The following is a 12,566-nucleotide window of genomic DNA, read 5'->3' as shown; positions in this document are numbered from 1 at the left end:
ATCATTCATTAGTGCTCTAATCATTCCTTAATTGCTAGAATCTTTCTAGGCCTTTGTACAGGGTGCCAGCCTGGTGCACAGTCACCCTCCTGCATCTTCCAGCAAGGCTTCCAGGCAGCAAAAATCTTCCCCAAGACATTTACATTCTACCTTCTCTCCCTCCGCCTCCCAATGATCTCAGGAAATTGATTTTAATCCTCCAGGCTCCTGTTGCTTGGCAGCAGAAGCCTGCTCCTAGCAACCAGGAACCACAAAAGATACTGCCAGAAGTGTGGGCTGTCTGGGGCCCTGCTCTTGCTCAACCACTGACTGCCACATCCTCAGTGCTTCTTCTCTTACATGGTGAGTATTAAGAGGCTGATTGCTCAGGCAGCTGAATGACCTTACCCAATACCAACCTGCCAGCCCAGAGCCCCCTTTGAATCAAATTTTCCAGGACAACACAATACAACTAGTGATGGCAACAGTGTGGCTATTGTTGGTTTTAGCGGCACTCTTAGCAAGGAAAAGTCACAGAACACAACAAAACCCACTAACAAGTTTTATTAAGACAAGGAGAAAGGTATAGATGTGTTCAGGCAGGCCTGCTGAAAGGACACATGAAAAGGAAAGGGAGGGGACATGGGATCCACCTTTTAAGGACCACCCCGCGCATGCACACACGGGCCCACATGGCCACTCCACACATGCACATAGATCACGTGGTCACGCCACACGCGATTTACATAACCACGTAGCGCATGGGTTACATAGGATGGATGACCCGGAAATGACTAGGTGGAAATGACTAAGTGTTCCACCGGGGCATACACAACCATTTGGGTGTGGTTGGAATTCCTATCATCCTGGACTCTTTGTTTTTATAAAAGATGGCAGATGAGTGGATATGGAGCATCATTTCTCCCGAAAACTGCTTCCAGCTGACTTGGTGGATGTCAGTTGGCTCTTGGGGGTGATAGGAAAGGGGGCTTCTGAGGTAGAGAGGTGTCCTGGGATGGTGGGCTGTCGTCTGCTACCCTGGATTGTCCATCTTTCCTGGATTGGAATTCTTTGGCTGCTTGTGTCTGACAGGATACTGATGAAACAGAGAAAAGCTTAGGAAAAATAATCATTATTATTATTTTTATTTTTATTGGGGGGGGGGGGGGGAGTTCCCAGGGTGGGAGAGAGTGTTCCAAGACCAGGAAGGTTTGGGTTTGGCACTTATCTTGAAGTAGATCTTACCTGTCAGATGGGCTTAAGCTAGTTTCTGGAGATAAGGAAAAATTTTAAGCATATTAAGAAGCAGCCATGAGAAAATTAAAGTCTTGGTCTGGTGACCATTGTAGTGTTTAGTACTCTGCTTAAGTTTTACCTGAGATAAGCTTTATTAGAGACAGATTATTTTAAGGCACCTGTTTCCTTTATTAGTTTAATATCCAGGAGACACAGGTGATCAATTGTTGAGAACATTTAACAGTAGTAGGTGGTTATATTAAAGTCTGTTTTTTGCAGAACCCAGACCCTTTTTGGTCTGGAGGTATAGATATCTTTTAATTGTTACTGTTCCTTTACCACTTTGGTATATATTTGATGGTCCTTGGGCTCCGGCTCTATGGTGATCCTCTAACAATTAGCTGAGTAGTTAATTAGAAGAGGGAACCAGGAAGAGAAAAGCTTCTGGGGTGAGATATCATTCTTCTGGAATTGGGGGACAAGGCTGTGAATCCTGAGGTCCTCTGGAACTTGAGAGAGAGCCAGGCCCTGTCTGTGTGCACAAGGATGAGAAGCACTTCTGACTGGTCTGGAGTGAGGCATATGGAGGGAGCAATGAAATGAAAGCTCCTACCTTAGCTGGGAAATCTCTTCCCATTAAGTAACCCTGAAAGTATAATTAAGTCTGGTGAGGTGGGTAAGGCTGTCCCCCTACCCCAACAATAGGGAAATGAGGAGAGATGGGACCCTAAAACTCCCTCAGGACTGAGTAAATGCCTCAGTGTCCAACAGGAAGGAAACAGATGGCCCCCCATGCTGCATCCTGGGTTCCCTGTGAGCCCATGGCCAAGCCTAGGAGGTCTGTTGGAGGTCTTAGTTTGATATCCCCACACCACTGGGTGCCCAGGGGCAGTCAGCTGACCAGTTACCTCTCTAGGTGGCACTTTGAACAAGGCCCAATTGATGGCCCAGCAGGGCATGCACTAGCCTGCATGGCCTTCTAAAACAGGGACCTGGAAGTCTTTATGCAGCTGCTCAGATAGCATGTGCCAGCATTTGGCAATTCTATTCATGGGCTTTCTCATCTCTCCCATGGTACATCTTAAATGCCACAGCTGAAACTTCTGCCTGTGGGGTCAGAAGCCTTGCTCTCCAGATGCTTAAATTTTAGCCCTAATGTCAGGGAGCTCTGGGAGACAAGAGACGGATTTTATTCCGTGTCTTGAATTTTTTGTTTGTTTGTTTGTTTGTTTGTTTGATAGTTTGCTGGCTGGAGGACAGCTTTAGGAACACCCGCCAAGAGGCAGGCTATAAACTGATCCCTGGCTAGAGAGCAATCTGGATTATTATGATCCCAATGGTTTGAGGACAGCTTTAGGAAGACCCTCCAGGAGGCAGGCTATAAACTGATCTCTGGTTAAAGAGCCATCTGCATTATTATGATCACCATGTGGGTCCTGATTGTAAACTTATTTGCATGCATCCTAGCCTGCTTCTAGACCTGTTCATGCTTAGCAGCCTGCCCAGTACCAGAAAATAGTGCAGAACAGATAAGATAAGGTTTTTTGGAATCAGAGATTCCTTAGGTTCAGGAATGCACATAGACAGGAGAGAATCAGAAAGGGAGGGTTTAGAGCTTAGGTAAAAGCATGGGGATAAGGTAACTCTTTTGATTTGTCTGTTCACTGGCAGAAGTTAGATAACTCCTGTAAAATACCAGGGTTCAAACAGCCATTATGCTGCCAAATTTACTGGTACCTGGGGATATCTAAGGCATTTCTCAAAGGAGGAGTGGAACCACAAGGAGGAACATCCATGTCCCATGACTGCAGCCAAGAGAAAAATAATAAAAAATTAAAATAACAAACAGGATCCCAGGCTCCTATCCCGGTGTCCCCAGGATAGGAAGTCCATGGATTGGCATAAATTAACAGCACAAACTACCCGAACTGCTGTGACGGAAGGGATAAGGGCTGAACTACATACTGGAGGACTCCCCAGGAGTCCAGACAGCATTCAATACTTCGTCAAGAGAGAATGTGTCCTGGTATGCAGCCAAGGACCCCCCCCCGGGGGGTCCAGCATGAGGAATATATCTCAGGCTACAGTCTCGGGAAATGGCAAGGGATCAGAAAGAGGAAACTCACCAATCTGGTTGTGCGGAGTGGTCCCCGTGGCTGGGCAAATGAAAAAAAGTGGAGCGAGCAGTCACAGGTCCAATAAACCAAGGTACAGGACTCCAGATGCAGAGCCCCAGACGCAGAGCGCTGGAAGAGCCTGTCTTGTCACAGCGCCAATGTTAAAAATGATAAGCAGTGCTGGTTACCATGCAGAAAGGTCATGAGGCACGAGCCATGACAAAACCCAGTATCAGAGCTTCATTAGGAGGAAGGGGGTGGACAAAAGAACCAGGCCTAGGGAGAATCACATGCAGAGAGAAAGAACAGAGAAGAGATAGTGGGGGGAAGAGAGAACAGAGAAGGGAGGAGGGGGTTCTGTGTCTGGCTTTTTAAGGAACAGGTGGGCTTACAGAGCTATGCCACACATGCACTGATTGCGTGGCCACGCATGTAATCACCAGCGCACACTGATGACATAAGACACAAGACCCCTTGCTTAGATCCTGAACTGGGCATGTGCAGTCATGCAGCTGCAGTGGGGGCAGAATCCTAACAGCTGTAGTTATAAACCACTTTAACTGATATGTACAGAAGTCGCTAATTGTGTGTTGTAGGGCTCTTGTTGGCTGACTGGATGGAAGTAGGCTCATGTTACCCTGGGTGACAGCAACTCCCACCTGGGGTAGGTGGGTACAGGATAATCCTAGATCATTGAGGTTGGAGGGGACTAGGGAACACACAAGATAAATCACTCCTAAAGATATGCAACTGAGATTCTGGAATATTTGAGGCCTACATGCCTAGGCCTGAAGGAATGCAACATAGAATCAACCAACATTATCAGCTTCCCTGTTAAGCCAATGGGCAGTGCCAGAGGCTCTGCCTCTCCCTGGTGTGACAGCAAGACAAGGTTGCCCAGCCTTGAAGAAGGCCTTGCCTTCAGCCTTCTGAGACAGTACCAGGACAACAAGATGGTCACCTGGAGAGAATTACTACTTGATGGCCCACTTCTCCAGACTTTTTTAAATAGTTGAGTTCAGAAGCACCAGGAGAGGCCTTTCCAGAATCTGACTCTGTGTGGTGTTAAGGGACATTTTCCCAGAGTTCCCACATTGTCACAGAAACATCAGTTGAAGGCACCCTCAGGAGCAGAGAGGGCCCTGGCAGTAGGAACAGAAAAGGGGGCACAGGAAACTAACATCGGGGGCTGACAACCACCTCTTCCCCCAGGTTCAGCTCAGGCGCCTTCCTGACTCTGGGAGGCTTTCTTGCTTCTCTTCCTCCCTTTCTCCCGAGGTAAGGGCTTTGGCCTCTGTCTTCCACTGCCCAGCATGAAAACCTGCCCCCGCAGGCTGAGAGGAGCAGCATGCATGCCGCCAGAACCAGGTGGCTGAAGTGAGGGGGCACCCTAGCTGTCTCCTGGCACAAGCTGCTGCCTGCAAACCCACAGTGCTGCTAGAGCACACAGACACATAGAAGGCTCTTGTCACCTCTGTGGAGGTTATTCGCCATGCCTTCCCAAGAGGGTCAGGTAAGCCACACTTAGGTAAACACCTTCCTTGAGAACTTTCTGTATTCCACATGTAAAGCAGGCTGTTATGGAAAACAGCAAACCTAAACACAAGAACGTTGTGATGAGCGCTCCTGTACACATCACCCAGCCTCAGAGATGGTCAGCTCCCAGCCGTTCCTCTCAGCAGTGGATCCCTAGGAATTTCAGGATGCAGTCCAGAACTCTTGTCACTCAGCCTTGCTGTCATTATAGGGCCTAAGATGAGTGTTGTCCTATAACATCATCAAGTACTGAATGTCAAGTGTCTGACATCCCATCAATGTCAGAAAATGCACTGTTGTGCTTTTTCCAGTGGGCAGCACTAGAAGATTCTGTCTCCTCCCCCAAGTAACACCAAAAAAAAGTTGCACAGCCAGGCAGTGGTGGCGCACGCCTTTAATCCCAGCACTTGGAAGGCAGAGGCAGGTGGATCTCTGTGAGCTCAAGGCCAGCCTGGTCTACAGAGTGAGTTCTAGAACAGCCAGGGCTGTATAATAGAGAGATCATCTCTTTAAAAAAGAAAAAGAAGTGTCTGCCTCATGTCTTTCTGAGAGGGTCCTAGAACAGGACAGTGACCTGTGGAGAATTTCCACAGTGCACACATTTTTCCATAGGTGTCCCCTCCAGAATAGACTGAGTGAGTGACAGGAACCACTGATCCACAAGGTCCCTGAGACCTGTGAGAGCTGTGCCTTGTCAAAGATCAGCATAGTCCCCCTTCCTCTGACCTCATGCCTGGCCCATCTCTCTCCTCCTAGGTGTTTGTCCTTGGGTACATGTGCCTCACTCTCCCCTGAAGCTTGAAGACTATGGGGACCTTGACTCTTGGGTGTCTGTGGCCCCAGTCCAGTGAGAACCCCAGAGACATTGGGAAGATGTTTCCCAAATGGGGCCAATTGCCTGTTTGCCTGAGTGAAGGGCCTCCTTAGGAGAGAGGTGGGCTGCAATTACAAGCCCGTCTTTGAGGAGAAAACCCAGTCTGTATGCAAGACCAACCATCAGACACTCTGGAGTGATCAACAGTGGTCCCTCTGGTCCCCAGAACATGCCAGAGAGTCCATGGAACAGCCTGGACCCAGGTATCTTGAAGGAAATACCATTGGCTTCCTCTGAGGGCCACAGGAAGTCAATGTCCATTCAGGAAGACACTGTAAAGTCAGCTCTCTGTCCTGGGGGTGAGGGGCTTTCTCAGCTTGCAGGACAGGAGCCTGCTCTGGCTGACGAGGCCCAGGAACAGGTCCTGGCCTCTGCTCTAACAGTATGCTGCTTTGGGACCCTGGATGGGCCACTTCCTCTCCCAGGGTCAGTTTCCTTATCTTTACAGTGAAGATGCCAGAGAATCACTAAGGCCCTCACGCAAGTTTTGAGGTCTCCACAATCTCAGCCAAAGAGCCATACACTCTCCCTGGTGCATAAATGGTGCCTGGATTTTAATCACCTTCCTGTCGGGGAGGGTCTTCCTGCCTGCTTCCTACTGTCTCTGAGCCTTGTTTCCTCTGGCCAAGTCGTGTGTCTAGATAAGGATATTGATTGTCTCCTAAATGCCTGCATCGGTGACAGGCATTTTCCCCAGCACAACAGCGCCCTGCTTTTGAGCCCCATGCTTCAGGAGAAGCAGTCTCCAGGAGGCATGTAGATGAGTCATCATGGGGCAGGCTGGCTACTTGTCGTTCTGCTAGAAGGTAAAGGCAGGGAGATACAGAGTTCACAGTGATCCTCAAACACATAACAAGTTTGTGACAGCCCAGGATATATGAGAAGCTGTCTCAAAATCAACAACAAAATTTGTGAAACCCACCTCAGGAATCTCCAGAGGGGAGAAAGGAGACACACACACGCACAAGCATTCACGCACGCACGCACGCACGCACTCACAGCAGGAGAAGAGGTCATAAACATATCAGATACTGATACCAGGAGCCTGAGCACGCACGCACACACGCACACGTGCACGCACGCATGCCCGCACAGCAGGAGAAGAGGTCATAAACATATCAGATACTGATACCAGGAGCTTGAACTGGAACTCTAGCCTGACTCTGGCAGTTTCATTTATTCAGAAGGGACTGAGTTGCTGAAAGTGCACAGTGGGCAAGAGGTGGGCCTTCTCAGAACTTGCAGGCCACCTAGGGAAGAGCATGCAAACCCAGTTGCCCCCCCCCACACCCCCACAGGCTGAAGGAAGGCACCAGGCAGTGGGAACCCAGAAGAACCTATTTCAGGGCTCTGGGACAGTCCTCTGCTGTGGACCAGCAGGATGTGTCCATCTCTCTTGTCAGGAAATTAGCCTTGGGGAGCAGTTGGTCTCCCCGATTCAGGTCAGAAAAGAAGCCAAGGATGTGGGTGATCTTCAGAGATTTTCACGTCTGTGAGAACTGGGTTACTTCTGGGTCTTGGGGACAAGGCAAATATCCCCATGTTTGGGCCTGTGCTTTTCCAAGTAGTAGGTTTGGGCCCTCTAAGGTCACTCTTGAGGCCTCTGTGGTTTTTACAAAGAAACACCCTCTCTTCTCTCCTCCACCCCCCCTTCCTCTTCCTTATCGTTCTCTCCCATCCTCTCTTCCCTTCTATCCTCCCCTCCCCTCTCCTCTTCTCTCTTCCTCTCTTTGTGGATCTGGGTGCACTCTATGGCCTTCTGAATGCTAGACAAGTATTCTACCACTAAAGGTACTTTCATCCCCAGGAGCAAGTGAATTCAATTCAGTTCTCTCTCTGTGTGTCTCTGTTGTCTGTCTGTCTGTCTGCTTGCCTGTCTCTATCTATCTATCTATCTATCTATCTATCTATCTATCTATCTATCTATCTTTCTTTCTTTCTTTCTCTCTCTCTTTCTCTCTTTCTTTCTTTCTTTCTTTCTTTCTTTCTTTCTTTCTTTCTTTCTTTCTTTCTTTCTTTCTTTCTTTCTTTCTTGCTATAGTAGAGTGAAATGTAGGCTTAGGGGCCTGTAGCCATGGCCGTAGTTGGCACTGGAGAGATGGATCAGAAGTCAACAGTACTGGCTGCTAGGCCAGGTGGTGGTGACGCATGCCTTTAATCCCAGCACTCGAGAAGCAGAGGCAGGCGGATCTCTGTGAGTTCAAGGCCAGCTTGGTCTACAGAGCGAGGTCCAGGACAGGCTCCAAAACTACACAGAAAAACCCTGTCTTGAAAAAAAAAAAAAAGTACTGGCTGCTCTTCAGTAAGATTCAGGTTCTATTCCCAATACTCAGAAAGCATACAACTATCTGTAATTACAGATCCAGGGGAACCAAAATCTTCTTCTGGCCTCAACAGGCACCAGGCACTCATGTGGTACATAGACATCTATGAAGACATAACACTCATACACATTAAAAAAGTAATAATAGGTTAATCAATTTAGGATATGACAGGAGTTCAGTAATTCTGAAAAGGGTCTTTTCTCATTTCTCTGAAGTTGAGGCTCACGTGTTTTCTTCCTCAAACCTCTGATTATTGCCCTTTACAATTAACATGCAGGTATCCAGGGGCTGGAGAGATGGCTCGGCAGTTATAAAGCACTGGCTGCTTTTCTAGAGGACCCAGGTTCAAGTCCCCGTACCCACATGTGGGCTTATAGCTACTTCTAACTCCAGTTCAAGAGGGCCCTAAGCCCTCTTCTGGCCTCCCTCGAAGCCTTCTTCTGGTCTCTCTAGGCACAGAAATACAGGCATGGCATCTGTTTTACACCTCCCCAGGCTCTCTCCTGAGTGTCTTATGAAATGCTTGTCCTGTGGATTCTGTTTTACCGAGCTCTGTGACACACACTCTGCTCTTGGTACCATCTTATTTTATCTATTTAGGTAGATTCTCTCTACCCTTGATGTCTTAGCAGTTTTCCATCCAGCACCCCCCACCCCATTCCCCCCCCCCCCGACCCCACCCCACCCCACCCACACACACACCCACACACTACCTTGGCCTCTTGGAAAGATCTCAGCTTGATTTGCTATGAACTTAAAACTAAACAATAAGGGGATGAAAGCCAATTATCACCATCTGTTGTTGCCATGGAGAAATGATTTCTCAAATGCCCTCTGCTTATGCCACAAGCTTCAAAACTTTGAAAATAATCCCCAAAACATAAATGAAACAAAACAAAGAGAAAAGAATTTTTAACTGAAACTCTCTCACACATTACAGAAAAGTTATACTTTTTTTTAGATAAAGCATTACTATATTACCTAGATTGTCACAGAACTCAAAAATTTCCAGCCTCAATTTCCCAAAGTGCTGAATTATAGGTATATACCACACCAGCCAAATTAACTGCCAAAACACAAGTATATCTGAGCTATATACACAAATCTGTCATTGTGGAAATAGTGCTTTTCAAATATTAGAAAATAGAGAAGGACACATTATGGCACTTCAATTAAAATACTAGGAAAAAAGACAGAAACCAGTGTGGTGGCCCATGTCTGTAATCTTAGCCAGGAGAGGTTCCAGGCCAGGTTATGTATTACACGATATTCTGTCTAAAAAAAAAGAGAGAGGAGGAGAAAAGAGAGGGAGGGAGGGAGGGAAAGGAGGCTTTGAGATGGCTCGGCTGGTAAAGGATGGTCATCATGGATACATATACACATGCAGGCAAAACATTTATACATATAAAAAAAATCTGAAAAACAATTTAAATAAAGAACAACAGCAAAAAGATATAATAATGGAACACATCTGTAATCCCAGCACCCCTATATCAAGTTGGAAGGCAGAGTCAGAAAAATTACCCAGAAGCTCAGGGGCCAGCCAGTCTGGAGTACACTGTGTAAGACAGAACAAGAGAGATCTTGCTTCAGCAAGATGGGAGAGAACTGACTCCTGAAGACTGTCTTCTGACCTCCATGTGGGCTGCCATGGCACATAAAATGGACACACAGGCACACGTGCATAAAGGCTGGCAGTACTCCATCTAGTTATTGCCAAGCTCACTGTTCCTTTGCAGTGTACTCTAGAAATCTGTTAAAATAAAAATAAAAACAAACCTGGAAGAAAAAAAAAAGGAAGAAAGAAAAAAGAAACTCAAAATTTTAATCTGCAGGAAACTTCCAAATTTCAGGTTCCCATTAATTGGGACCCCATCAAATTATAACAAAAGCCAAACCTAGCTTACTCTGTCCATCCAACACAAGTCTGTTGCTTATTATTTTTCTTTGTTTTTGTTTTTCAAGACAAGGTTTCTCTGGCTGTCCTGGAACTCGCTCTGTAGCCCAGGCTGGCCTCAAACTCACAGAGATCTGCCTGCCTCTGCCTCCTGAGTGCTGGGATTAAAGGTGTGTGCCACCAAGCCTGGCTACTACAGAATTCAATATGATCTTGGCAGCAAAACTACAACTGATATGATCTTGGCTGCACTTACACAGTGGTTAGGAACGACTGGTAGACCTTTGTTTCTGGCAATCAACCTGACATCTTTGCCATAATGAGTATTGAAGTAACAAATACGCAGTGGCACTTGTCGAAGCATGGTAAGGAATATTTTTAGGTTTAGGGAACGCTAAAATGTAGTGGTGAAAGGTTGAGGATCAACTGTGAACAAAGCATGTACAAGTTGGAATTCACAGACAAAAAAAAAAAAACAGATGTCAATAGATAGAAAATCACTAAATGGAATTTATAAGGGCTAAGGAGGTTCTGGTTAAACTGACCTAAAGAGAGTCTTGTTGAGTCAGGCACACTGAGCTTCTAAAGGAATGTGCTCAGGTAGCAATTGTGTTGGGGGTGGGTAGCCTTGCTAAACTGATTTAGCAGATTGTACAAGGAAGTAAACAGGTTTAGGAGAAGGTTCAAGAGCTGGACTAAAGATTAGCCAAGCAAAGAATCTTGGCCAGACCTAAATGGTCCAGTTTTAGCAAGAATCCTGCTATGTCAGTTTAGGAAGAATTTTCCAGCTTTGGTAACTGATCACTTGATAGTTAATCTAATCCCTCCTCTCCTACCCATTGCTATCTGGTCATTAACTCTGGCTTGTTCTCCGCAAGAATTATATCTGGCTGAGGAGTGGTGGCACAAGCCTTTAATGCCAACACACTGAGGAGGCAGAAGCAGGCAGATCTCTCTGAGTTCGAGGTCAGCCTGGTGTACAAAGCAAGTTCTAGGACAGCCAGGGTTACACAGAAAAACCTTGTCTTGAAAAATCCACCAGAAGAAAAAAAGAAAGGAAGGAAGGAAGAAAGAAAAAAGAAAGAAAGAAACCTATCCAGTCAGTTTAGCAAGACCCTCCCCCTCACCCACACACACATTTGGTGTGCTTTCTCACTAATTTTCCATCCATTCAATATTACCACCATCTCACCTCCCAAACCCTCCTCTCCTACATACACCTTCTTAATTATAAATTCCTAGGTGTCCTCCCCATAATTGCTGTTGAGCCCAGTTCCATACTGAGCTCTCTTCTTCCACTGCAAATTTCTTAACAAAATTTATCTTTATCACTCCAATGTCTGGCTCTGTTTTTCTTTGACAAAATCCAGACCCTTCTTTATTATTACTAAAAATCAGGACCCACAGAAAATTTATTCCAAGAAAACAAGGCAACGTTGCATGGTGTGGCAGATTAAACCCAGGGCCTTGTGTGAGCTGCATTACTGAACTATGCCTCAGCCCCAAGGGAATTCTTAGTGAATTTTAAAGACAAGCATGAACATTTCAAGAATGTTAGAAGATAATGGCAGACAATCAGAGTGAGTCGGTTTGTATTTGGCCTTGTAACCAGAGTAAAGACTTTGATTTTTATTCACCATAAAATGGGCAGCCATTGCAGAATTTCTAGAAATGAGTAAAAATATTTGACCATGTTGTTAACTGGATTACTCTGTCAATGATGCCATCCAGGAATGAACTGGTTATAGACAAAGGTTGAAGTTAATAAGGCCACTCAGAACATGTAGCCAAAAGACTCTTGTTGAGGACGTCCTGCCATGAGTGATGTATTTGGAAACTGCCGTTTCTGGCTAATTCAGTGCTCTACACTTGTGATAGCGTCTAGGCCAGCACTGGAACTTGACTTACAGCTCCGAGACCTGTGTTCTTCCTATTGGCCTACATTACGTTTCATTGCTGTTTGCCAATAAGAAGGATAAAAATGGTGAAATGGAGACCAGAGAGATGGGTCAGCCTGACAACCTGACTTCAGTCCACTTTAGGGAGACAGAAGTAACTCCCGAAAGTTGTCCTCTGGTCTCCACACAGGCACCATGGTACACCACACACACACACACACACACACACACACACACACACACACACACACACACACACACACACACGAGAGAGAGAGACAGAGAGAGAGAGAGAGACAGAGAGAGAGACAGAGAGAGAGAGACAGAGAGACTTAATTTTGTTTGTTTTTTGAGACAGGGTTTCACTATATAGCCCTGGCTATGCTGGAATTTGCTCTGAAGACCAGGCTGGCCTCGAACTCACAGAGATTCAACCTGCCTCTGCCTCCCGAGTGCTGGGATTAAAGGCGTGCACCACCACCGCCTGGCATTTTATATTTCTATACATATAAAACCATATGATTTCTTACTTATATGGTTATATATTCTTATATTCAATCCTTTAAAACACATGTTTTTATAGGTCTGGGCATGTAGTTCAGTTGGTAGACTGTTTGCCTAGCATGTGTGGTACTCTGGTTTGATCCCCAGCATTGTATAAACTGGGCATGGTGGCACACACCTGTAATACCAGCACTTGTTAGG

At 46.2% G+C, this 12,566-nt stretch overlaps 1 long non-coding RNA gene across 1 annotated transcript in view; it reads left to right on the top strand.

Moving 5' to 3' along the window:
- Positions 1-242: 242 nt before the first annotated feature.
- LOC128115132 (uncharacterized) overlaps positions 243-12,566 on the top strand; it is a 16,638-nt gene continuing 4,314 nt past the window's right edge. The window contains exon 1 of the long non-coding RNA XR_008220019.1: positions 243-342. This is a non-coding gene — a long non-coding RNA (uncharacterized LOC128115132). The remainder of the gene's footprint in view (positions 343-12,566) is intronic.

The sequence above is a fragment of the Peromyscus californicus genome, unplaced genomic scaffold (assembly GCF_007827085.1).
Source record: "Peromyscus californicus insignis strain IS unplaced genomic scaffold, ASM782708v3 Scaffold_10__1_contigs__length_136768540, whole genome shotgun sequence".
Lineage (NCBI taxonomy): Eukaryota > Metazoa > Chordata > Mammalia > Rodentia > Cricetidae > Peromyscus > Peromyscus californicus.
The sequence above is the reverse complement of the archived record's forward strand: the minus strand, read 5'-3'. Positions and strand labels throughout refer to the sequence as shown.